We start from the raw sequence: 27,316 nt of genomic DNA, 5'->3' as shown, positions 1-27,316 counted from the left end.
ACTCTAGAGATTAATTTCTTATTCTTGGCACACAAAGTTGTCATGTTTATGCGGTTGTCAGAAACGAATCCCTTCTTGTGAATTCGAGAAAGTTTCTAGTGACCTCTGAGCTAGCTGGCACTCACAATTAAGTCTAATATATACGATAGAGACCTATCGACTTCAGTCCTACGTCTAAACTATAGTATATGTTATTCCAATGCGCAGAGCCTACTGGGAATATAGGAACTACACTACAGGGGCATCCTCGTTTCACCGCCGGTGGGGGGGGAGAAGCACGGCGATGACTCCACAATCATGCCGTTATATTTCGCTGCCTTCTAATTTGTAGTCTCGGCAGACTCCAGACCCCGTTGTCTTTTTCTCTTGCAAGCCCGCAGTCAATATGAGCAGCGCTGAGGCATACGGCGGTCTCTGACTCCAGGAGTTGGCCCCAACTGCTCTACTCGGCCTCCGATGCAATGTCCAGGGCACGGGAGGCAGAATTTAATTCAGGATCTTGGGGCAAGCGGACGGACTCGGAAGAGCCGAGAGTCTACGCGGCCATCTCCGGTCGTAGCGTAGCTCCTCCTCCATTTTTTTTATTTTTGATGCCTTTTTAATATAGTTAAATTCGTATTTATGTTCTTAGTTATAGGGCGATAGGTCTTACACAAGCCTCTTTCCTTTACATTTTTTACTTATAATTAGTTGCTATGGTATTGATGCACTACTTGTATTAGGAATTGTATGTATTATATGTATCTTTTATGGTTTAAAGGAACCGAAATAAAGATTCTTGACTTGACTTGACTTGGTTTCCAGGATCAAGTCCATCTCAAGCACAATTCACAGGGTGAACTGATGAATGAGTTGGCTATCAAATGCAATCTGATTGATCTCATAAGTGAAGAGCCCATGCCTTTAAGGGCCTTGGATGTGGATCCTATATTGATTATATTTATGTCTCTGTGGGTCTTTTCTCCTCCCTTGACACTTTTTCACTGGATTGGAATACTTCTAGCGACCATAACCCTCTCATCGCTAGTTCCCGTTGGGAAATGGAGCAGGCAGAATCTTATCACCATTTTAAAGCCAAAGATAAAACTATTGATCAGGGGAGAAAATAAAGGATAAAATGACCCCCGAGACTCCTTCCACTAAACTAGACATGTCTTGATTTGTGTAGTTTCCGACTTGTTTGAATGTAGATGTCCCCCATCATAGTATTTTACAATTGTACTATAAGATATGTGATTGCATTAATACTGTCCTTCTAAGACCTGTGAGGACTGGCTCCCCAACCCTGTGCCGTTGGTTTGACAATAAACCTACCAAGGTATGCAAGGCACTTTTAGTCACTCTAGAAAAAAACCTGTGAGGGCGTAGGTAAGAGAGTGTATTTGTAGTTCTGCAGTAAAATATAGGAAGCTGAAATTAAAGAAAGAGTTGTGGGAGGACCTTCTCTCTACCAGCACGCAGAAAGAAAGCACCTTGTTTTCAAGGTGGCTATCCATCCTTTCTTTAAATGAACCAAGCTATTCGAGTCCCTGCCCAAGCATGGGAGGACCATTTAACAGTCTTATATCAGAGGGAAGACTCAGTTTCTCCATTTTCTTCCCAAGTACAGGGTGCTATAGTGTCCTTGGGCTCCTCTCCTTACTCTGCACATTAATACTGCCATCAGTTGCTCCATTCCTGAGAAATGGCATCATTCTGTTATAGTACCCATGTTCAAGAAGGAGGACAGTAAAGTCTTTTTATGTTATAGGCTCATCTCTTTAATTGATGTTGAGGTCAAGGTTATAGGAAGAGTCATATTGAAAAGACTAACTCACTGGGCAGAGGAACACAATATATTGCCTGATATCCATTATGGTTTTTTTCCCAAAGGGGTACGGTGGAGCAGAATCTCAATCTCTGTCTTGTTATCAATAAATATACCTGGGGCAAAAGGGGTTCCCTTCATCTTGCCTTCATGGGCCCAAGTTCTGCCTTTGATAAGCTTAACAGATATAAGCTGTGGGCGGAACTGTGGTCCTTGGGGGTCGAAATGAGTCTGGTTGATTTTCTCGGGACCTTCACTGTGATTTGAAAGCCTCAGTCTGATATGGCAGTAACAGGGAATGCACCAAGCCCTTTGTTCTCAGAAGGGGGGTCCAGTAAGCTGTATTTTGGCCCCCTTTCTTTTTAGGTCGAGCTTGGGGAGCGCATGTGCTGCTCTGCGAGGCCTGCTGTATTCAGGTATGGACTTTAAGCCCCGCCCATTCAACACCCATATTTTTAATTCACTTGTGTCATTGTCCACTGTAAATGGTTGCTTTTCATTGGTCAAGAGGCTTAGTAGACCCTCCTTAGTACCACCTTGTCTTATGTTGTAACCTCTCATGAGGACAACCCCTTTTACGTGTATTGTTACTCGGTAGGCTTTAATTACAGCCTTCAAGCACTATTTTGTCAAATAGCTTTGTCCTGCCTGCTGTTGCAGGCAGGACAAGCTCTGTCCTCACGCTTGAAAAAAAAATCTTTATATCACGGGCACCGAACGCAGCTGCAATGCAATAGGTCTCGCATTTGCGAGAGTTTAAGCCTTTGGCATTGTAAATGACAATGCCTTTTATTTATCTGTTTTAAAAACAACACATAAATAAAAGGCATTGTCACTTTACAAATGCTTGTAAATGCAAGACCTATTGCATTGCAAATGCTTGTTATTATATGCGTTAATTGCCCAGAGATGGTACTTTCAGAGAGGGGTTAGATGTCCCAAGAGTCAGCGGTGGACTGCTCCTGGCTCTTTTACATGCAGATGGTGCGGTTTTGATTGTCCCTACTGCCAGAAGCCTGCATCTCTTTGTTAATTTTATGGCTAGCCTTGACCTCCTCACTAATTTTAAAAAGTTGCATGTGATGGTTCTGGGACTGAAAAACACGAAAAGTGTTCAATCAATCAATCAATCAATAAACTTTATTTGATCTAATTTAAAAACATAGATCATAAAAGTTACATGTTACAAAAGAGAAAAATATTCTTTCTTTAAATTAGTAAAACTGTCGGTTGAAAGGACCCATTGCAACCCCAACACAATGGGGTTTCAATGTATACATTTGCACAAAACTGTATGGTTTAGACTCCGCGCTTTATACGATATGTGCAATAAGAACCAATCAATCAATTAATCAATGCCAGCTTTATTCGATTTTGTATGCAAACATCATAAGAGCATACAATTTAAAAGATCAATATTACATGATAAAAAGTGCATAGGGTAATTTTAAATATTTCGTTTTGTCATCCTCAACGATTTTCATACAAAACTTTCTTTCCTACAGTTAAAATACTTTTAACAAAAAGATGCAATTGACTTTACAAAACATTAATTTTCTTAAAATTGTAATGATAAAAGCGCTAGCCTGCATTGTCTCAATCCTAACACTCTTAAAATTGGTAAAATCCATCTCCTTCTTTGTATTACATAAAATTTGCTAAATAATACCACATGCATTGTTGATTGCTGCGATTTTTTACCACTTGGGCAGCTACTTAATGTTGTGGACCAGCCGTTTAATTCTGGAAAGCTTATCAAGCGATGAAAGTATCTGTATCTAAAACGGGTTAGAACAAATCAGTCATGCCCACATAGTGTAAAGTTTAGGTACGGCTGCATACCATAGGTGGTAAGTATCAGTTGATTAGATTGTACCAACAATTTAGTTGCCTCCACAGCAAATCTCTTTTCCTATAGATGGGTCATACCACATTTTTTAAGGTGCTTTCTGGTTACAGAATGTAAAATTCCAGGATTTTTATAATATTCAGAGTGGCCCAGATCATTCATAATGATTTTAATATATTTTAGCAAAGGAATCTCCAAAGCCTGATCCAACATAAGGCTAACTTTTAATATGCCACAATTAAAAGTGTTTTTGGAGAAGTCCAGATCCTATGCCACAACAGAAATGGTTGTACTTTACTAAGTCTGAAATATATGGCAATTCTAGTTCTGAGTGGCATACATACGTAGAAGTGCTATCTGGGACCGCCAGGAGATATTTTAAGAAATAAGTAATTGAGCAATATTCTTCGTCCAGCCAACTAATAATAAATAGATAAGAATTAGTTAGGAATTAAACATGATTCACGATCTTGAAAAACAATATAAAATGACACTATTTATGCAATTCTTTTTGTCATATCATGTCTAATACAGGTGGTTAGTATTCATGTTATCTTTCAAAGAAAAAACTTGGGTGAGTATATGGCTGGGGTATGCACAGTTCTCTCTTTAAAAAAAAGTCTCCTTTGCATGCAGGCCCACAGAAATAATGCTAGACAGAAACAAACATGAAGGTCATGGAGCGTCTTCAGGGGAAACAAGGCAATATGACATTGATTAAAATTCTACCACCTTAAAAGGGGTAAAATATATCTGTATGTCTGTTCTTTATATAATTGACAGAAGAAGAGGTGAAGATCACATTGCACTGGTTATCGCATGGGCATGGTGTCAATTCACTAAAATAGTACATTTGGGCTGGGAAGCCTAACATCAAGGGGATTAGTTTTGTGCGAAACCTTAAGAGGATAAACCTATGCTGTAAGTTTCTTACGTCTTCTAAATACGAATGTTCGCCCTCCATTAGAGGTGGGGTCTGATACTAAGATTTTACTGTTGTTTCTACATGTCCCCTATTTTATATTTTGGAGTAGCACGTCATGAAAGTCTTCATAGATTTGTGGTAACTTAATCTCGTGTACCTCTTGTATGCCAGTGCTAGAAGAAACAGAAGCACAATGTAGAGGTGTAATGGGTTGTTGCCGCTATTGATAACAAGATTTGGAACAATGACTTGAATCTAAAGTGACGGTTCTTTTTATCCAATCGATTTTGGGATTATGTACCTGAAGCCAAGGTATACCTAATATAGCTCCAAATACTGGTGTGTCAATTAAATCAAATTGTATTTGTTCAGAATGACCGTCAATGCATATCATGGTCAAAGGTTGTGTTTGGAATTGAATCAAGCCAGAGGTTAGTTCATAAGCATCAACAGCTCGAACAGGTTCAGGAATAGTCTTTCTCACTGTTGCAATGTTTAGAGTGTTGGCTAACCCTATATCCAAGAAGTTGCCAGTGGCTTCTGAATCTAGAAGTATAGGAATTACTTTTCTGGTCTGACAGGCCAAAAGCAAGGTAACGGTAAGTGTTAGGTGTCGGGGAACTACGGAAATAGTATTGGCCAAATGCTGAGTAGAGACCCTTGGTTCTGAAACGCTCGATAAGGAGGTCTCTTTCCTTACCGGGCTGATAAGTTTTCCGACTGATCGGAATCCAAAAAGAGACGAATGAACACAGCCAATTGATTTACGAGAATTGTTTGGTTTTGCGGAGCAATCCCGAGCAAAATGTCTGGGTTTTCCACAATACAAATATATCTTTAGTCTGCGTCTGCGATCTTTTTCTTCTTGGGACAAGGGTCCTTTAACACTGCCTATTTGCATGGGTTCAGTGTCATCAGATGAAGAGTGGATGGTTTCCTTTTTCTCTTGTTTTAGGACGAGTAACCTTGGCATGTCATTACAAGTCTGTTCACCCTTGAGTTCTCCCAAACGATGGTCTAAGTGAACTACTAGGTCAATGAATTCTGTGCAATCAGTGGGAAGGTCTATGATTTGAGCTAGAACATCTTTGATCTAGTCTCGAAGCCCTCAGTAAAAAATGTACATTCTGTTTTCATTAGGCCATTCGGTTTCAGCAATTAGGCGATTAAAGGAGGTGATATACCTTAATAAATCTTTTGAGCCCTGAAACAAATTTAGTAACTCGTTGTCACTGGCCTGAATAAACTGATGTCTAGCAAATAATTTTCGCATCTCAGTTTTATAAAGCGAAACATCGAGGAATAAAGGATCATCCCTTTCAACAAAAGGGATGGACCATGTTGCAGCCACTCCACCCAAATACGACAAGACAAAAGCCACCTTAGCGGCATTAGAAGGAAATGCTGCTGGGCGGCATAAGAAATGCAATTGACACTGATTCATGAAAATATTCTATTTAATATGGTCTGCGAAGAAACGTTCTGTTGGAGCCAAAGGAACTAGTGTCAGAGTGCTGACAGAGACATTTACTGGTTGAACTGTGGGAGTGTCAGTTTGCACTGTGTTAAAATTAAATCGAGGGGGTTGCACCGCAACCTTGGGTTTTACAGACTCATCCCATGGATTAATACGTGGTTCGTAACGTTGTAAATCATTTTTTAAAGTGGTGTTTTCCTGTTTCAAGGTAAGAACTTCTTGTTTTAAATCTACAAGTAACTTGGTTAACTCCTGCATGGTGAGAGAGTCTTGACCTGACGCAACTGTAGTGGTATCCATCGCCCAGGCCAACCTTAAATGTTGTGGCTTGACTTTCTGTTATGATGGTCTTATCACTCACCTGAAATCCAGATAGGCAGCAGGGGCGATGATAGTACTCTGACCCACCCAGAATACTCCTCAGCCTCACTGACCAACAGACCCAGTGATTCTGGTGAATATTCTAAGAGGGAAGGGGTTTTGGGACAACTAACAACAAAGAGAAAGAAGACACTGCAGACTCTGCTACCAGGACCTGCCGGGATCTTAACTAAAGAATCGTCTGCTTCTTTTTAGTCTAAATGAAAATAACATGTAAATTGTATCAGTAAGTTTACCAAAAGCCTCTCAAACTTAAATTCTTTATACTTTCAATATAAATCACCTGATACATCAAGAACTCTTAATTGCTTGGCGCTAAGTGGTCCTTAAGCAACTGTTCCAGCAATCGGATTATTATGGTGCATTTCACTAGGAGGAATCTATTACAGATAAGAGAGATAACATGCAATCTATAAATAACGTTGCTTATATTCAAATAGTTTCCTATGTAACACACAAATATGTTTATAACTCATCTTGGTATTTTCTTTTTTGTTCTTTAAATGACCTCTGGAACATAACTTGGGAAATAAATATTTTGGTAAAATGTTATTTTCCTTTCGTATAACAGTGTCCTGTAAAAATGCTTAAGTAAATAGAGAAATCCCTAGGTAAGAAATGCTACTAAGACTGTTCTCTTCTTCTGCACTTTTGTTTTTTAAAACGAGTTGTTCCACAAATCAGAATTCTAAAATAAAAAGTCTTATCAGTGGAAATCTAAAAAGGCATTCAGCGTTTCATTTTTCCTATTAACATGTGGTAAATAAAATATTACCCTGGCATAATTTCTAGTCATTAACAATTAGCATGCATCAAGTGAGAGGCAGAGTCCGTGGTATCTGAGTTAAAATGGGCTTTATTCCAATAACTCGAGTCAAAGGGAGAATTAGTTCCATCACCACAGAGGTTCAGGAAGAGTCTCCTAATCATTTAATAACAAAACATCATATATATACTTTTTACTCCTTGTACATAGGGAGCTCGAGGCAGAGCAAGACAGAAAATGAGATAAGAACATGTGGGTGTACATGAGGGTGTGTACTTTGATGAGTCATAGCGAGGTGATAGGTAGGTGTCATAGGTGGGTGGGTACTTAGGAGGAGTTTGCATGACCAGCTGGAACTCTGCCCTACTTGTGTGCAACTTGGACATGACGTGCAATTGACGTGTAATTGGGAGGAAGCTGACTTTCAACCTAGTAGAGAGATCTCTTGTGTCAAGGCGACTTGAGCACGTCTTGTACAATCTGATATGATAGGGGATGTATTATCTGGAGCACAAGTTGTTCATCACTAAAAGACAGAGAGGGCATATTTATTCGTTCATTGCATGAGCTTTCTATGGGTACAAGCACTGTAATTCACTTAAATGGAGACAGAATGGCTATCGGACGGGTTCTGTTTACTTTTCCTCACCGGGCAGGGATGCCACTCTGTACAGCAGACGGATAACTGTTATTCATAATACTGTCTTGGCAGACTTCTTGCTGACGTGACTGCAGCTCAGTATGCCAAGAGTCATGAAAACATTAATTCAGAAAGTGGTTTCAGGCTCAACCAGTACGATATTTATTTAAAAGAGCACAATGCAAAATGCAAATACATGGGCCTTCATTTTAGCTTAACGTTTGGGAGACTTGATGACTTGACTTGCAGGACATGTTTGCAGAGGCCTAGTGATTCAGGCCACTACGGGAAATATGCATGGGTGACATGCACATGACATGTAACATAGGGTATATGTAGTGGACATATTTGGTCAGGCAAAATATCATTTTCCTCATTCCCTCCTTGTCACCTACATAACCCTTCAGGATACATCTATATTCATGAGACCGTATAGTTGATCATACAGCATCATTTCTTCATCTTTTATCCTTTGTTTACGTGGATGTGGAATACAGGCAGTAGCACACAAGCCGCAAATGGCCGGACCACACTGCAGACAGAGACAGCAACCAAATACCATAAGTAGGGCCATTCCTAGGAAGGACATAACTTTCCATCCCCATGCAGATATTACACCCCAGAACCAACTGGACCAAGTCCATGTGCCTGGATCTTGATGTATGGCATTAGCAATTTTGTGGAGTCTTGTTATTGCTTCGTACACAGATGGTGCATTATCTGGGATGAAAATGCAACAACTAGATCGGATGACTCTACAGGCTCCGCCCCTATCCGCCAAGATGACGTCTAGAACGAGGCGGTTTTGAAGAACGACAAGTCTAATAGCAGACTGTTCCTGGGTCAAGTTCGCCAGGGCAGATGCAGTTACATTTACAACTGTTTCAAGAGTCCTTGTTAACCTGCGTATCAGTTTACTGTTTTGGACGGGACCTATGAAGAAAAAGAATCCTCTGTTGAAATCTGTATATTGCTCCCAAGCTGTTTCAGTCTGATCGATCCCTGCGGAATCTGTCTCTCTCTTTTGTCTAACATGTTCTAGTCGTGAATCTCTATGATAATTGGATGGGGCTAGAAAAACGGGTGGCAATAAGAATGCTATATAACAAGTCCCACCCCAGTCTAAGGGCAGATGTACATAGGCTGTCTGACCACAAATGAAATAGGTATGGCGTGATGTTTTGAAAGAAGAAAGTCCGTTATCATCAAACTCTACTACAGTGTTACACTTGCTGTGTCCCATATGTACTGAGCCTTTCTTACTAACACATAAATCACCTTTTGCTGGCAGGACTGATATAAACGGTGGACCTGTATTTTGCTTGGGCTGAACGTTTAACATTATAAAATTAACAGATGCATTTCCCTGTTCGTACTCTTCATTCTCTAAATCGGTTCCCTTTCTTTGAGGGAATCCGTCTTTGTCTGGAAAGCATGCTTCATTCATTACTTTATTCAGGTTTCCATATATCCAGCCACCTGGATAAGCTATGTACCTTCTATCTATTGAGGTCATTAGAGCAAACCATGCTCCACACGAACCATTGTGTGAGAACGGTAAAGGGTAGAAGGGCAGAACTCCCTTCGTTTCTTGATAAGGAGGCAGTTGGCCACATACCCAGCAATCGGTCGCATTGCTGGTCTGATGAGAATGGTGTAACATTCGAATAAATGTATTGTTACGCAGTGCAAGTCGATATGACAGTTCATGGGGTGGCAGGTCACTAAATGTATGCTCTGCGGAACTGTTACTGGAAGAATGTATATGTGAGGAAATGGGAAAGAAAACATGTAGCAATAAACTAACACCATTTATAACAATGCACAGAATAAAAAGGATGATCAAAGTAACTATACATCTACTGCGTAATAGCTTGCAGTACTTTTCCTTCTTATCTCTCTTCTTGCTATTCTCATATGTGATCTTATACATGTCAGAATCGAGTCTAACCGATTCACCACCGGGTGGGCTTAAACAATTAAACTACGTCTGACTTACTAGTTCTTAATCTAGACCTATACTCTTGCTGAGGGGTATTTTCTAGCAAAGGTCAGTGTTCTTTATTAAAAGTTTCAAAGTTCCAAAGTTCCAAAGTTCCAAAGTGTCTTTTGTAGTGATGAAGGTGAGTTCGGCCTTTACGTCCTTCCACCAACTTCGGCGTCTTCCAACGTGGCTCAAGGGGACTTGAACGATCAAAAATCCGGACACAAGTATAGAATCCTCTGGTGCTATGGCATGTTCCTTGACCTGGGTGTTGTCAGGGAAGGCGGCAGCAACCTGTGAATGAAAAAGAGAGTAGTGCAGACATCAAGGAAGCCAGGTAATCTGTCAGCATGTTACTGTCAACATCAGTAATTTTCTTTGGCATAGGCGTACCTCACATATATCACCACATAATTATGTGGTAAATAGAATATAGTTCATAAGGAGATAGGCCTGTTCTGGAATGAGCTACCATACGCATGTAAAAGAGGGCAACCGGCAAGGCCACCATCCAATCCACGCCTTTTTCTGTACAGATCTCAGCAACTTTGTCTTAATTGTCTGATTTTGTCTTTCTACAAGGCCTGCGGCTTCTGGGTGTCTGACACAATGGAATTTCCATGTATAACCTAACAGAAGGGACACTTGTTTCATTAATTCAGAAGAAAATGGCTGACTGTTATCAGAATAGATGACACGGGGCAATATCTGGGGAAGAACTCGCGCACTAATTGTCTGGCTGTTGTAACAGCAGTATAATCTGGAACTGGATATGCTTCTGTCCATCTAGACAGTGCACACACAACTACTAGGACATACTTGTTAAACCTCTACATCTGTCCATTTGGATACAATCCATCTGGAGAACTTCAAAAGGGTGGTCAGGAGGATGAAATCCGCCTTGTTCCACCGGGATGCCTTTACCTGGATTGAACTGGTAATAGATCATACATGTTCGCTGCTTGTTAAACCAAATGTTCTGTAAGCTGTCTAGCATTGCCTTCTCTCCCAAGTGTGTTGGACTATGTGCTGAGAAGAAAACAATGTACCTTTTCCCCTAGTCATCTAACCTTGGTTAGTCTGGACCCCTCCTTGTTCAGTCCATTTCTTTATCTCATCTGCAGTGGCATGTGTCTGTATGTCGAGTACATCTTGAGTAGGGTCCCTGACTGTCATACATGTTGTCAGTAATTGTACCTCTGTCCTTGTCGTGTCTGTTGGTGTCTTTAACTTTGGTATGAGCTTTGCATTTCAGGATAGAAATGGCTGTAGATAAATGTATGGCCTCTAACAGGGCCTGAATAAGCTGGCTGTGCTGAATCTTGGTCCCATGGGAGGTCTCAAGAAACCTCTCTCTTCCTCCTCAGAACCCCGAAATCATGAACAACGTCAAAAGCGTATTGTGAGTCAGTATAAATGTTTACTTTCAAGTGCTTAGCTCTTATGCAGGCTTGTGTCAGAGCAATGAGCTCTGCTGCTTGTGCTGACAGGGTGTCTATTTTATGTGTCTCTATGACTTCTGTGGTCACGGCATACGCTGCTACTAAGTCTCCTGTACTTGTTCTCATGCATGATCCATCTACATAGAGTGTCAGGTCTGGGTCTAGAAGTGCAATATCTGTCAGGTCTTGTCTTGGTTTATTCATTACTTCCACACGTTCATGTGGTGATGCATTTACTGTACTTGAGGGCAAAAGCGTTGCAGGATTCAGAATATTACAACGTCTGATCTCTATGTGTGGTTGAAATAATGTCAGTTCATATCCTGTCAGTCTCGCTACAGTCAAATGTAAAAATAAATAAAAATAAAAAAGCATAAAATGTTTACTGTAACATGGAGTCGCTTAAAACTGGCGCTTGACATAATGCTCTTTTTAATTCCTCAAATGCCAAGGTGTGTTCTTGTGTCCTAGGGAGAACAGTCAAAATGGCTGCCTCCTGTGTAGTTAACTGTATGAGTGGTTTGGCTAGATATGCATACTGGGGAATCCATTGCCTACAGTAATAAGTGAGGCCAATAAAGGCACGTACTTCCTTTTGTGTCCTGGGCTGTGAAAGGTTAGTAATGAGCTGTATGATTCGTGTGTTAGCTGTCTACCGTGTTAGCTGTATACCTGGTGTACCCTCCTTGGAAAGCAAGTGTTGTACACCACTTGCTTTACACAGAAAGTATAAGACTGTCAGAGATGCAATGTCACAGTCTGGTTCTGATCTTGCTGTAATTAGAATGTCGTTTATGTACTGTATCAGTGCTGTGTTGGCAGGCATGTAAACACTGTCCAGCCGTTCCTTTAGTGTCTGACTGTAAATGCTAGGGCTCACTGTCATCAATCTAGCAAAAATAAATTACATGGAAATAAATAAATAAAGAAAAATGAATTTTCAATTTAAAAGCTCTGCAGTTTTACAATAAATCCTACTCTAAATCCTGGTAATAGTATGACCATACTACCTACAATATGTTCTCTAAATGTATCTGAATAAAATCCACATTATTCTTTGTCATAAACAGAAGGCCTAGAAGCCTCGATACTCCTCACTCCTTTGAGAAGCAGCCCCTCCCTCTAGAATTATGTTCGCGCTCGGAGCTTTGAATCAATTCCAAGCCGGGCTACACTGAGATCTACAATTGAATGACTGCCAGATGCTGAACTCATTGCAAGAGCAAGACTCCTGCCAATTATTCTGTTTACACTACTGAGGGACAAACTATTCATTTGCAAGCGTGACTTATCTGTAAGGAAGAGCAACTATTTGTACACATGTCAGAGGGGCTGGGGAGGTAACTTCGCTACGAACTCACTCCTTGCTAACCTACCCCTCCCCTCAGAGCCAGGAGCTGGCTCAGTGTCAAACATCACTAAGAGGAGACAAGCCTCCCACTCGTCTCTGCTTCTCTAAAATTGGGTCGCTGCCAACGCTGAGCTCATTGAAAGAGCCAGGCGTCTGCCAAGTTTCTTAAAGAGTGAGCTGCAAGCCTCCTCCCTCCACATGCGAAGGAAGCTAGTGTAAGTCTGATGAGCAGTGGCCCTCCCTTTACATAAACAAAGGGATCGCGGAAAGAATTGGGTTATGGCCAACAAGACAGGCACTGCTCGCTCCAAGAGGGAGTAGTCCTCCCTTTACATAAACCTTTACTGGGAGCCAGGCCATCTCGGTCTCGGACGGACTGTCTCAAGGTTAAAAAACACATTCCTTGTACGTCATAACATATCTCTTCCCAGGCCAGAACTTTTCTAACTTTAACTGAAGCAAAATTTAAAACGTGTTAAAAAGTAAATTAATAAAGACATGTATATTTCTGTAACTGAGTGACATGCTAGCATTTTAAAATAATTCTGTACTGCTACTTAAAAGCTCCACTTTCTAAAAAACACTTTTGTCTAACTAATTCAGCTAGAAGGCAAGACATGTGAAACATGGGCATTACCACACAAAAAGGGACAGTTTGCTTCTGCACACAATGCTAAGCACTTTGCAGTTGAGAGAAAAAAAACGAATTATCATGGACTGTTGCGTCGGGATTGTTCTCTGCATATATCAATTGAGCCTTCTCCACTAAATGTTTATCTGAAACCATCTGTGTAAGTATTGTAGCCCTGAATCAGACATAATAAATCCAGTTTTCCAAGTCTTGTTTAATGAACACTGCTTTTACCGTGCAATATATCACCATTCTATCAGCAGCCTGTCAAAGTACATAGGTGAGCCTTGAAACTAAATGAATGCAAACTAAACTAATGTAGGGGACTCTTAGCAATGCACTAACATGGTAGTGTATTGTAGCTATCAAAAAGGGCCACGTTCATTAATTTACAAATAGCCACTTTCCTAAGTGAGTGGGATAACTGTCACACGCTATTCTAAAGGGCAGCTTGCATTGGGAAAAATATTCTGTAGAAACATTCCTATTAAAACAAAAAACACTGTTGCATTACACTAATTTAAAAGCACATTCTCTAATGGGTCTGTTTCATATTTTCTTTCCAACCGTGAAAACATTGAAGCACTCTTTGTGCAAACCCTTATCTCACATTTCAGAAATACGCCCATTGGATAACATGGCAAATCGCACCTCCACACAAAACATGCTTTTTCCACCACTTCCACAGCTCGGATCCTTTTCAAATTTTGCATCACAGTAGTCCAAGCTATTCCCTAAATCCTCACCAAAAAGCAACTAAATCCCTCCACTGGAACGGGTACGAATTTCTGCTCAAAAACACGCCCCCCCGCAAACACCAAAAAAAAACGCCAAAATTCCTCAACACCTTGTTAAAACAAATACTGCCTTCTCAATAAAAGATATTAACTCTTTGGCAGCCGAAGCACAATCATTCCCCAATGACTGCAGTACATGGGAAAGTCATGAACTCATCTCTCCACGTTATCACATAACCCATACGCACATCTTCAAAACATTTTCTCTAAGCACTTGAAAGAGATCCAGCTCTCTCCTGACTAACGTAATGGCTAGGGACCTGATGATAACATGCTCTGCACAAGCCATAACTACATGGCGCTATTCACAAGCCATATTTACAAGAAATTCAACATGTCACAAAAATGACACGCTATTCACAAGGCATATTTACAAGGCGCTATTTACAAGGAACTCCACAGTAAACTTATAGCTCCAACTCTAACTCTAACTAGTTCTTCTGAGAGGACGTGATTCTTTTTCTTTGGCTTTTTCCTCTGCTAGTTTATTTCTCTCTACTTTGTTGAATTCTTTCTCTGATCTCCTGTGTCACTCTTTGCGCCACAACTCAATAGCGTCTTTCTGAGAGGGTCTTGACTTTCTTTTTCAAATGGCGTCTAGCCCATGCTTATTATACATAAAATGACCACGTGTGTCTCTAGGCCGGATATTAACTGTCTATTCTAGTAAACCTCTTCTGGTCCCTATCTGATGTAATTTTGAAAACAGAAACCAATACAATGGAAACACAATACACAAAAATAGACTGTAACAATCAACAATCATTCACACTAAAACAACATAACATTGAAACACTAAAACAGATACAATTACAGAGAGTTAAACATGTACTTGAAAAACAGTTTTGTGCACTGAAAATACAGTACAACCATACCGGTCCCAAAAAATTGAGACACGTCTTTACCGGGCCCACGTTTAACTTAACCGTGGACCCGTCTTGACCGTTCCCACCTTTTACCGTGGGCCCGTCTTGACCGTTCTCATTTAAAATGAGCCCGTCTTGAAACTTGATACATTTCCCATAGTGGTACTCACCGGGAAAGCAGAACTTGAAACTTGAAGGCCTCGGAAACTTGACTTGACTACGCTTGCGCCTTGGAACAGGTGGACCTCTGGAGACCTCGGACCTTGCTCTCTCACGGGCTGGGCCTCTGGTTGAGACGATCCGCAATTCTCACCGCCTCACATGGATGCCTGGTCGCAGTCCGTCCTCCTCCGGGGGCCTGAGGGAGTGGCAGGAAGTCCTGCTGATGCGCTTTGAAGTCCGTCACGGCTGTAGAAGGGGGCAAAGACTAGACCGACAACTCCGGCGAGTGGGGAAAGGGATATGTGCCTATTCGGGCGCCAAATTATGTGGTAAATAAAATATTACCCTGGCATAATTTCTAGTCATTAACAATTAGCATGCATCAAGTGAGAGGCAGAGTCCGTGGTATCTGAGTTAAAATGGGCTTTATTCCAATAACTCGAGTCAAAGGGAGAATTAGTTCCATCACCACAGAGGTTCAGGAAGAGTCTTCTAATCATTTAATAACAAAACATCATATATATACTTTTTACTCCTTGTACATAGGGAGCTCGAGGCAGAGCAAGACAGAAAATTAGATAAGAACATGTGGGTGTACATGAGGGTGTGTACTTTGATGAGTCATAGCGAGGTGATAGGTAGGTGTCATAGGTGGGTGGGTACTTAGGAGGAGTTTGCATGACCAGCTGGAACTCTGCCCTACTTGTGTGCAACTTGGACATGACGTGCAATTGACGTGTAATTGGGAGGAAGCTGACTTTCAACCTAGTAGAGAGATCTCTTGTGTCAAGGCGACTTGAGCACGTCTTGTACAATCTGATATGATAGGGGATGTATTATCTGGAGCACAAGTTGTTCATCACTAAAAGACAGAGAGGGCATATTTATTCGTTCATTGCATGAGCTTTCTATGGGTGCAAGCACTGTAATTCACTTAAATGGAGACAGAATGGCTATCGGACGGGTTCTGTTTACTTTTCCTCACCGGGCAGGGATGCCACTCTGTACAGCAGACGGATAACTGTTATTCATAATACTGTCTTGGCAGACTTCTTGCTGACGTGACTGCAGCTCAGTATGCCAAGAGTCATGAAAACATTAATTCAGAAAGTGGTTTCAGGCTCAACCAGTACGATATTTATTTAAAAGAGCACAATGCAAAATGCAAATACATGGGCCTTCATTTTAGCTTAACGTTTGGGAGACTTGATGACTTGACTTGCAGGACATGTTTGCAGAGGCCTAGTGATTCAGGCCACTACGGGAAATATGCATGGGTGACATGCACATGACATGTAACATAGGGTATATGTAGTGGACATATTTGGTCAGGCAAAATATCATTTTCCTCAAGAAACAAATGTCAATAATGTCAAGTAAAAGTATGAACGACCGCTTTCTACTTTAAATTAGAACATCTCCGTTAGCAGCAGTATTGTCTTTTAATTGGAAGGACTTCTCTCCCAAAATGTCTTTATCCAGCGTAGGAGCCGGCTCGAAGGAAGCACCAAAGCGTGCAATCCGTTGCTGGGAAATGGCCCGATCCTCCGCTTGGCAGAAACTAAGTCAAGCACGTAATGAGGAAAGCGCGTCCTATTTATAGTAGAGGATGGGCGTTGTCCGCGTAACGAAAAGCGTGCCATAACTGTTTTGAAAACGCATGTGTTTTACTGCCAAAGGAAATGTCAAAGACAGCTGGTTCCTATAACGTGGAATTTAACCAGCGTGTGCACCAAAAACCAGCATGTGCACCAAAAGCAATATACCAAACACTCATACCAAATAATTGACAGTGCAAAACAACATTCTAAACAATAGAAAAAGCATACATATTGTTTGACAGACAGTTTCATAAACGCAAGAGCGAGTTAGGTTATGTAAATTATGTGTCACCCTGTTACCAACCTGTTGAGGGAACACAAATATGATTAATATACCTGGCCTGTGCGCAACAACAGATCATGCAAGATGCGACACTTGCTGATGTGAGTTGATTCCTGACAGGTACCATTACCCCCAACCCTGCCCCATATGTTGTGGGCGAAATCATTTTGGTAGAATAGATCTTTTTTATTGCCGCTATAGGTTTTGAACCCAGTTTCTAGATGAAACTAGAAACTGCAACCAAAGTTTTTTCTATTGTCAGTGCCCTGCAACCCACCATGTGTGACCAAGTTTGTTTACTATTGAATAAAACTCCTAAGTAGGAGAAGGTCGCCACAATAGCTAATTTCATATTCCCAATATGAAATGATCTAACCGATTAGGAAGAGGTTCTCCTGACACCATGACAAAGGATTTAGGCTCATTAACCTTTAAATCAGAGAATTACATATAACATACATAGGCATCTATTAGGCGTTGGAGCACTATTCCTGTCATGGCTATTAGGACAGCATTGTCCGCATACGCCAGAATCGGTAGTAGAACTGAGGGGAAAGATGGAATGTCTACCGTGGATCCTATTAAGGCAGCTTCCAACCCATTTATGTATAACGAGAACAGGAATGGGTCAAGAACACAGCCTTGTCTAACTCCACTCCTAATTTGAAAGGGACTTGTGCATTCCCTATACCTTCCGTAGCGAACATATGCCGTCGCCTGTGAATATATTTCACAGATTAGTTTAATCAGCTGGGGACCAATGCCCATCTCTGACATTATAGCCCATAACTCTACATGGCTTACACAGTCGAAAGCTGCTGTTAAGTCCATGAAAGCCATGTAGATCTGCCCTCCTTTTGCTGTGGTATACTTAGAGATAGATGGTCAAGCTCAGGTTCAGGCATTGATCAATCATGCCTCTGCCCTTCTGAAAGCCATACTGGGTTGTCATAAAGATGTTTTTTTCCCTCACCCAGTCCTCAAGCCTATTCAGTAGAACACGGGCCAACAGTTTGGCAGTACAGACAAAAAGGGAGATAGGGTGATAATTCTGGGGGTTGGATGTATCACCCTTTTTGTGTATTGGGACGGTAATGCTAGTTTTCTATGATGGGTGCGGTCCCTTCTTGGCAATTTTATTAAATATAATAGTTAACAGTGGGGCCCCCAGCTCTTGACATTCTAAAAGGAAATCAATGGAAACCCCATCTGGACCTGGTGCTTTAGCACAACTACACTTAGCCAGTGCAATTCTCACTTTATCCAGGTTAAAAATCATAGGCTTACTTGAAAGCACCAAAATGTCAAGTGAGACGCCCCTTGACTCAGTCTTGATCCCAAAGATACCTTCAAAGTGCGCCACCCATATATTTTCATCCATGTGGTTAGGCAAGGTTTTCTCTAAGTTGTTTTTTTTTTTAAAAAAAGGACCATTTACGAATTTCCAAAATTCCTGTTATTTGAGGAAGCAGCCTTAGCCAAATTTTCTCATGCCTCTTATACCATCTCGGCTTCCCTATTTTTCCTAGATTTCTTGTATATCTTGCGTAATTCCTTAATCAGGAGCTAGTCTGCGGGAGATGCTTTGAGAGCTCTACGAAGATCTTGTGAAGGCAGGAAGCTAGCCTCATCAAACCATCGAGTTACTGCCTCTTGGTAGATTTAGGCTGGTTCAGAGACAGCTTAATTTCCTCAGGTAGGTCTAGGAAGTTTAGGATTAGTGTGACTGGAACAGCATTAGGGTCTAAGCAGTTCATAACAAGATCCATCTTGTTGGTTACAACCTGTTGGATGGTTCTCTTCTTGTCTATATTGTCCCATTTGAGCTGATACCCATTCTGCAGGGCTAAGATTAGTTTCTGTACCTTTTCTGTCTGCAGGAGATAAACTCAGACTCCAGTCAATTCAAAGAACAGTATTGCATGGTTACTAAATTTAGAGGGTTTGGTGTCAGTATGAAGAATGTTTCCATGTGAATGGGAAGGGACAATTATGAAGTTGATTGTGGACTCATATCGGTGAACACTCACAATATCAGAAAAAAAATATCAAAATGACAGAAAATCGATTTTTTATATAGAATGGACAGAATATCGAATTGCCAAAATATAGTGGTGCAGAATATTGCAATTCAGGTAAGAAATATCGATTTTCAGAATATCAAAATTAGCAGTATCGACAGTAATATTATAGTTGTTAAAAATATTTTAAAAAATTATAGTGTTTTAAGTGTTAGTATAAGTGTTAAAAGTATGTATTATTTTTGTAATATATGTTTGACTCTTTTTAAAGTAATGAATTTTATGTTATTGAATTTTTGCGTAATTTAATTCCATAGTGGGTTGTGGGTTTATAGGGGAGTAAGCTGGGAAGTAATTTAATTATAGTAAATTCAATATTAATTTTTAGGAATTATTAATTATTTTTTATTTAATTTTGCGTTTTAGTTCTGTAGCGGGTTGTGGATTTATAGGGGAATAGGTTGGGAAGTAATTTAATTGTTATTAAGTAATTATTTATTTTTATTTATTGGTATTGATAATTAATTTATTGTTAATTAATTATGAATTGGTAATGAATTTTTATTAACTGGTCATTAATTTTTATTAATTGGTTATTAATGTTTATTGATTAATTGATAATTATATTAAATGTATTAATTAATCATTTGGAGCGGCTTGTGGGTTTATAGGGGAATATGTTGGGAAGTAATTTAATTGTAATTTATTAATTATTGAAATTATTTTTGTGTATTTATAATTATTTACTGTTAGTTAATTATTAATTGTTTTTTATTACTTATTCATTTTTGGTATTGAAAAATAATTAGTTGTTAATTAATTAATAGGCAATTTTTATTAAACACACATCGGCAAATAATACAACACAGAGGATCAGGCAAATATACATCACAATACAGCTGGGCGGAAGGATATACACACATTACAAAGGAGAGGAACATTACGGGGATGTCGGGTCTTTTTGTTCAACGCTGTAAGGTGGAGTGCAGAGCTCTCCTCTGTAGCTATTCCATGGGCCCCAGATATGTGACCACTTCCTGGGGCACCCCCTTGCAATATACATCGTTTTTTCTCTGAACTTGCACCAATCAAGGTTTTTTCCCAGGCCTCTAAGGTAGGCGGATGTGCAGCCCCCACAATTGAGCAATATTTCTTTTGGCCAACATAAACCCCAGAGTGGCCCACTGCGTCTGTGAGGTGGTCAAATCTGTGGGTTTCCATATGTTTAGAAGGCATCTCCTGGCCTCTGGACGGAGGGAAATGCGCATCACCTTGCTGATTATGTCATGCACTTGGAGTCAGTAAGAGTTGATATGCGTGCATTCCCAAATGACGTGCATGAATGTGCCGGTGAGGCCACATTGCCTTTTGCATTCACCTGTATCAGCCCACCCCATGCTCACTAATCGGGGTCCTGTCATGTAAATTCTGTTACGGACCTTAAGCCAAACCAGTTTCAAGTGTGCTGGAATAACTACCACTCTGGGGGAAGACCCTGCCGACTGCCAATCTTCGTCGTCCAGCTCTATCCCGTCCTGTACCCACCTATCCCTCAGTGCTTGAAGAGGGTCTGTCATGTGTTTAATTAACTTTTTATATATGAGTGAGATCGTTTTTTCGGGGTGGAAGCCATCCAAAACTCTGTCCTCCAGTGGAGAAGCCAGTGGGGGATCAGATCCCTTAGGTAAGGTGGATTGGAGTGAGTGCCTAACCTGTACATAACGAAAATAATCTGAGTCTGCCAATTCATATTCACTCTGAAGCTCATTAAAGGTCTTGATCCCTCCCTTCCCCCACACATCTTTGTTTTCAGAACACATTTTTTTTTTTGAGAGAGATTGCAAAGAGGGTGCAGCACTCCGAGCACTGGAGAAGCTGCGAGCAGATGAGCAACATTCACTGAAAGGCAATCTATACAATAGTTAAAAGAAGAACAATTACCCCGGCCCCCCCACCCATCCCCCCTCCCACTCCCCCCACCCGGATCCCACCCTAACCCCCTGCACAATGTCCACATAGTCCTAAAAAGAAAGGACAGTTTATGAAATATTCGATGTATACTCTCCTTCACCCAGGATCTAAGCGTATTTGTCCTGCATCAACATCTTGTTGCACTGGCGGTTCCAGCCACAGTCCTCTGTAATCTGCCCATCTCTTCCATACTTTATAGTGTTTCCTGGGGCAGCCTCGGGCCTCAAACACTGGGCGCTCCAACCCCATACAGAAATCTAAGCCCTTTTTCCATACTCCCACCGGGGGGGGCCCTAGGGTCCTTCCAGGCGCGAGCCACATCCCTCTTGGCTACTGTAAGGCCTAGAAGCAGTAGATGCCTTTTATATATGTTACCCCCCACTTGTTCCATAACATGGAGAAGGCCCAGCTGCGGCGTACGGGGAAGCTCCCAACCCAACACTTCAGACAGACAGTCCCACACACCTGTCCAGAACCTTGCCAGCGCTCCACATGACCATACCGTATGCATAAATGTGCCCACTTCTCTACCACACCTCAAGCATTCAGGGGACGCAATCAGGCCAGCCCGCCATAACCTTTCCCTAGCATAGTAAGCTCTATGTAGGTATTTGAATTGAATAAACCATAGGCGTACAGCAATGGCGGCTCCCCATGGGGCTTCAAGGGCTTCTCTCCAATCTTCCTCTTCCAGCTCACCTACGTCTCCCTCCCATGCGATCCGCAGCTTTTCTAGCGAAGGGGTGCTATGCGTTACTAGCGTCTGGTAGATGTGGGATATCTTATTATCCTCCAGTTCCCCCATGAACACCTTAGTTTCCAGGGGGCTAAATTCGGGCAAGGAGTCCAGGCCTTCCAAGGCGGGAGAGATGGCGTGGCGGAACTGTAAGTATTTAAAGAACTGAGTTCGGGGCATGACATAGTCTTCCCTCAGCTCTTGGAATGATTTACGGGTCGTGCCTTTCATAACATGGCGCAACGTCGATATTCCTATCGCGTCCCAGTCGCGGAACCCCTGCCACAATGGGGTTTCCTCCGTCAGTCTGTTTCACCACCCCATACGGTGCAGCGCCTGTCGCCATATCCGGAAAACCACCTGATTAACAACTGGGAGCCTCTTCCTCTTCGCAGCCGAATATAATATAGTGTGTAGGGTATCTGGTTCCATTAAATACCTCTCAAGGGCATATGCCAGGTCTCCCCAGTCCCCGTACCACCATTCGTTCAATATGAACAGGTGAGATGCCTGATAGTAGGACAAAACATCTGACGTCGCCAATCCACTGCAATATGTGGAGAGGAAACAAGTACGGAGTGCCACTCTCACCGTACCCCCGGCCCAGAGAAATTGGCCTAATGCCGAGTCGACCTGTTTGAACCACTGCGGCGAGATAGGGTAGGGGTGATTCTGCAGTTGGTATAGCAGACGCGGGAGGGCCACCATCTTGAATATGGCGGAGCGGCCATAAATATTCAGGGGCATACGGGACCACATTTTCATCTCTGACCGGACCCGGTCCCAGACAGGCACGACATTACGCACCCAAGAGACCTCAGGTAAGTCCGTCAGGAACACACCCAGATACTTTTAAAAAAAATATATTTTTATTTGCATTTTATCATAACTCAACATCACAGTCATGTCATTAGCAGTACACACACCCCTATTCTCCACCCACCCTTCCCAGAGTTGTACATTTCTGTCACAGTTCGTTATACACTGATTCGATATCCATAACTTCATTGTGCAAATGTCTCTTAGTATCATACCCAGAGTCTTCCCTGGAGTGCTCTCGTAGTCGTGCCGCCTGTTACTTAGGTCGCCTCCCTCATAACCCCCATCCAGTCCATGGTAGTGTCGCCATCTGTTCCAGACCCTGCGGAATTTCTTCGTGCACCCCCTAGATTTGTAAGTCACTCTCTCAGCGGCCATGTAAAGGTCCAGCCCTCTCCTCCATTCCTCTAATCCCGGCGGTTCCGGTGACCCCCAGTGCTTCGCTATGTCTCTTTTCGCTACCACCAGTGCCAGTACCAGGAAGGTTAGTAGGCGGCGCGCCAGGTCCACATCGTTGGTCATACCTAGAAGGGCCAGCCTGGGCTCCGGATGGAGCGGGATCCCCAAGACCTCCCTCAGTTCCATAAAGATGTGGGTCCAATAGTTTTGTATCAAGTTGCATGTCCACATAATGTGATAAAAGTCTCCGTCCTCTAGTTGACATCTAAGGCATCTCTTGTCATCTATTTTCCCCATTCTATGGAGTCGCACCCTATCATAATAGGTTCTGTGGAGCACATTGAATTGGATAAGGCGCAGCCTGGACTTAATTGCCACCTCCCTGGGATACATTAGTACTATGTCCCAGTCTCCCACCTCAGTTTCCCACGTCCGTCTAAGCTTCGCCAGGTCGCCTAGCATGTTATTAGTTAAGGTTTTATATGTGAGTGAGACTGCCTTCCCCTGGATCTGTCCCTTTAGGAGCCGTCCCTCTAATGATGCATATTCTGGGAGCCCATTTACTTGGATATTTTGGGCCCGCCAAGCATGTCGCAGCTGCGTGTATTTGAAAAACTGTGAGTGATGAAGTCCAAATTCAGTCCTTAGGGCCAAAAAGGATTTCAGTTCCCCCTTGGTGGGCACATCCCCTATGGTGGAGATGCCTATGTCGTCCCATCTTTGGAAGCCTTTCAGTTTATTCAGTTCCGTTAACCACTTGCAGTGCCATATCGGCGGGTGGGTTTCTTCCCGAACCCCGTGCGTTGTGTAGCTTTATTCAATGAGAGTAAGGTGATAACCGTTGCTGGGAGAAGTGGCTCCCGTCTAACACCCCCATAGAGATAGTATAGTAAATTTCGTGATGACATTTTATGTTTTTCTAGTGCATAAGTGGGATGATCTGCATGGGCATGTAGCCAGTCGTTGATCGGGGCCATGTGTTCCGCCCAATAGTAGGCTTCCAGATTCGGGAGTGAGATCCCCCCCGCTGTATTTGTGTCTCTGGAGAGTAGTCAGCGCCACTCTAGGTTGTTTACCCAGCCAGAGGAAAGCCCTCAGATCCGAGTGTATTCTAGATATCACCGTTTCCGGGAGCGGGTAGTATTCGTTCTGTAGGGCATATAAATACTTGGGTAGGATGATCATCTTATACATTGCCGCTCGACCTAGAAGTGTGAGTGGAAGCTGTCTCCAGCGGTCCATATCTACGGTGGAGTTCAATATAATTTGTTCTAAATTTTTTTGGAACAACAGTTTTCTATCAAGGGTGATGTATACCCCAAGATACTGGAAACCCTCCACCATTGTCAGTAGTTGCCCCGGCAGCATCGCCCAGTTGCCCTGGCCCCCGGGGTCATAAAGGATCAATTTGTGCCAGTTTATTCTGTATCCCGCGTACCTACCATATCGTTCTAGTTCTAGGAATAGTTCCGGTATAGTCGTCTCCGGAGTTGTAATATATAACAGTATATTATTCGCGTAGAGTGATATTTTCTCTTGTGCGGGATCCATCTCAGCTCTTCTAAAACCTCCGATGTCTACATTTTGTCGGATCCTAGCTGCCAGTATCTCAATAGTAAGTGCAAAGAGGAGGAGGGACAAGGGGCATCCCTGTCGGGTTCCCCTCTGGATCTGGAATTCCAGAGACATCCTCCAATTCACCCTCACTCTGGCCCTTGGTTCAGTGTAAAGGAGCTGGACCCATTTCTGGAACTTAGGGCCGAAGCCGAACTTTTGCAAGACACCCTCGAGAAACGGCCAATGAACAGCATCGAAGGCTTTCTTGGCGTCTAGGGAAAGAAACCAATGTGGTTCCTCTCTTCCCCGCACTTCCTGTAGCCAATTGTGGGTATGTCTAAGGTTCAATCTGGTGGCCCCTTGTCGGCAGAAATCCCGTCTGATCCAGGTGTATAAGGTCCTGGATCACCGCCCGCAGTCGGAGCGCCAGGATAGTCGCCAGGAGTTTCACCTCCGGGTTCAGGAGGGAGATGGGGCGATAGGACGCACAGTCCTCCTGTGGTTTTCCCTCTTTATATATTGGGATTATTGTCGCCAAGGAGAGGTCTGGAGGGAGTTTCCCGTCCTGATAGGCCCCTTCGAAGAGACCCTTCAGATGGCGAACCAAAAGGTCCGCCGTTCGCTTGAAAAACTCAGCCGGGAAACCATTTGGTCCCGACGTTTTGCCTGGTCGCAATCTGGCTAGGGCTCCAGAGATGTCATCCAATGTAATGTCAGACTCCAGTGCATTAAGGGCCTCAGGAGACAGTGTGGGCAAGTCAGTCTGCTCCATATAATGTAGGGCTTCCTCACAGGTCCCCAGGTCTCTGGCTGTGTAAAAGAGTTCATAGTGTGTAGCAAATGCCTCAGCGATTTGGGCATCGGACCTGACAATCGTCCCATCTGTGTCTCTGATGTGTTCCACCCATCTAGCTGCGCGCTCCTTTTTACTTAGCCACGCCAGCAGTTTGCCTGACTTGTCCCCCACGTCATAAAGGCGATGGAGGGTGCCTAGGGCTTGAGTTTTAGCCTCACCAGTCACTAGTTCTCTATAATGTTTCTGACTATCAATCAGTCTTCTGAGAGTCTCAGTATTCCTCGAGGTCTGATAATCTCTCTCTAGGCCCAGGATAGTCTCTTCCAGTGCAGGTACCTCCGATTGGAGTTTTCTCCGTTCCTCCCCCAGTCTGTTTTGTATCCTGTCTCGCATTACTGGCTTTAATGCTTCCCAGAAGATCACCCCCGAATCGACTGTTCCCTCATTTTCAGTAATGTAGACCTTTACTTCTGCTCTCAAGCCTCTCAGGATATTCGCATTTTGCAGGTCCCATGCTGCCAGGCGCCAGGAAGCCCCATCTCTACCCCGATCCAATCCCATTCTTACCAGCAATGGGGAATGGTCGGATATCCCCCTCGCGTTATATTACACGGTGTCGTCTACTGCCAAGTATTGTCTAGACATGAATAGATAGTCTAGTCTTGAGAATACCTTATGCGCGCCCGAGTAGTAGGAGTGGACAGTCTGATTGGGGTGCAACCATCTCCAAATATCAGTAAGTCCTATATTGGCAATAAGTTGGGATAGGGGGGTCCAGGTTCCCACCCTGGACGCCATTCCTGACTGGTCCCACCCTATGTCCATTACGTAATTGAAGTCTCCCCCTAATATTTGAATGGTGTCAGCAGTATCTAGGAGTATGTCAGCTACTCTCTTGAGCGTGTTTGCCTGCAGCCTCGGGGGTGCATACACTGAGATGAGTGTGTATGTGCGTCTATTCCATGTCCCCTTGACCCCCACATATGTCCCCAGAGGGTCTATCCAAGTGCGTGCAATACAGAACGGGGTGGTCTTCTTTATAATGATAGCTACCCTTCTCGAGTCAGTAGTGTATCCCGCATGAGCTAAAACTTTGTGGTGACCCCTGGCTATAAAGGCGCAGTTAGTTCCTTTGATATGAGTTTCCTGTAGCAGAGTTATATCCGGGTTCAGTCTTTTAATGTATGAGTTTACCAGCCCTCTCTTGATCTTATTACCAAGTCTGTTCACATTCCAAGTCAGGACACTAAATCCCCTGCGGTCTCTACGTTGTGTCGCTTCGTCACCCGCCATTCAGAGTTACAAATCGATCGGTGTGGTCGGTCTCTGGTGTATAAGTGTGGTGTGGAGCGCCGAAGCGTATGACTGCATTCATCCGACTGTCCCCCCCCCAACCAACTCCTCCCCAACTGAACTTTGCAAAAACCTTCAACCCAACCCTCCCCTCCCCACCCTTTCCCCCCCGTCCATCCCATCTGTGTAACAAGTAACTTACAGGACTTTCAGGCGGTAAAGGTCTGTCGCCCTCCCAATAGAAATCCCCAACTAGTCTATCCTTGAATCTCTATCTGGACCTCCCACAGAGTTCTTCGTGACTCGATTATCATGGTAGTGATAAAACAAAACTCTCTAAACAGTTCAAGCAGATAGAATAAACAATAAACAAATAAAGTGGGATGCGTCAAAGTAAAGGGGGTGTGTGCTTGTAACTAGCGTGCCCCCATAGCGATGAGCTGCTGTTCCGGATGTCAGTTCTGTTCCTCATCAGGAATGTGAGTCCTGTGTCTCAATGTCCGGATCGTCTGGTGGGCCGGTCGCTTCCTGCTCCAGCTTTCGGATTGCAGTGACTAGGGGATGCAAGGATTGTTCCGCCATTTCTTCCCCATCTGAAGTACGGCCACCTGTGTCGTCTTCCGCTTCCGAGCCAGTGTGGTTTACCAGGCAGCTGAACCTGGACCCCGGCGCCGCTTCTTTCTCTGCTGGCGTTGCCGGATTTTGTCTCCTTCGTACCGTCGTGGTGGGATCAGGATATGGAGTTGTCTGCGAGCGTCGTCT

Source organism: Lissotriton helveticus, chromosome 6 (assembly GCF_964261635.1).
Source record: "Lissotriton helveticus chromosome 6, aLisHel1.1, whole genome shotgun sequence".
In the NCBI taxonomy this organism is placed as follows: Eukaryota; Metazoa; Chordata; class Amphibia; order Caudata; family Salamandridae; genus Lissotriton; species Lissotriton helveticus.
This window is presented reverse-complemented; position numbering follows the sequence as displayed.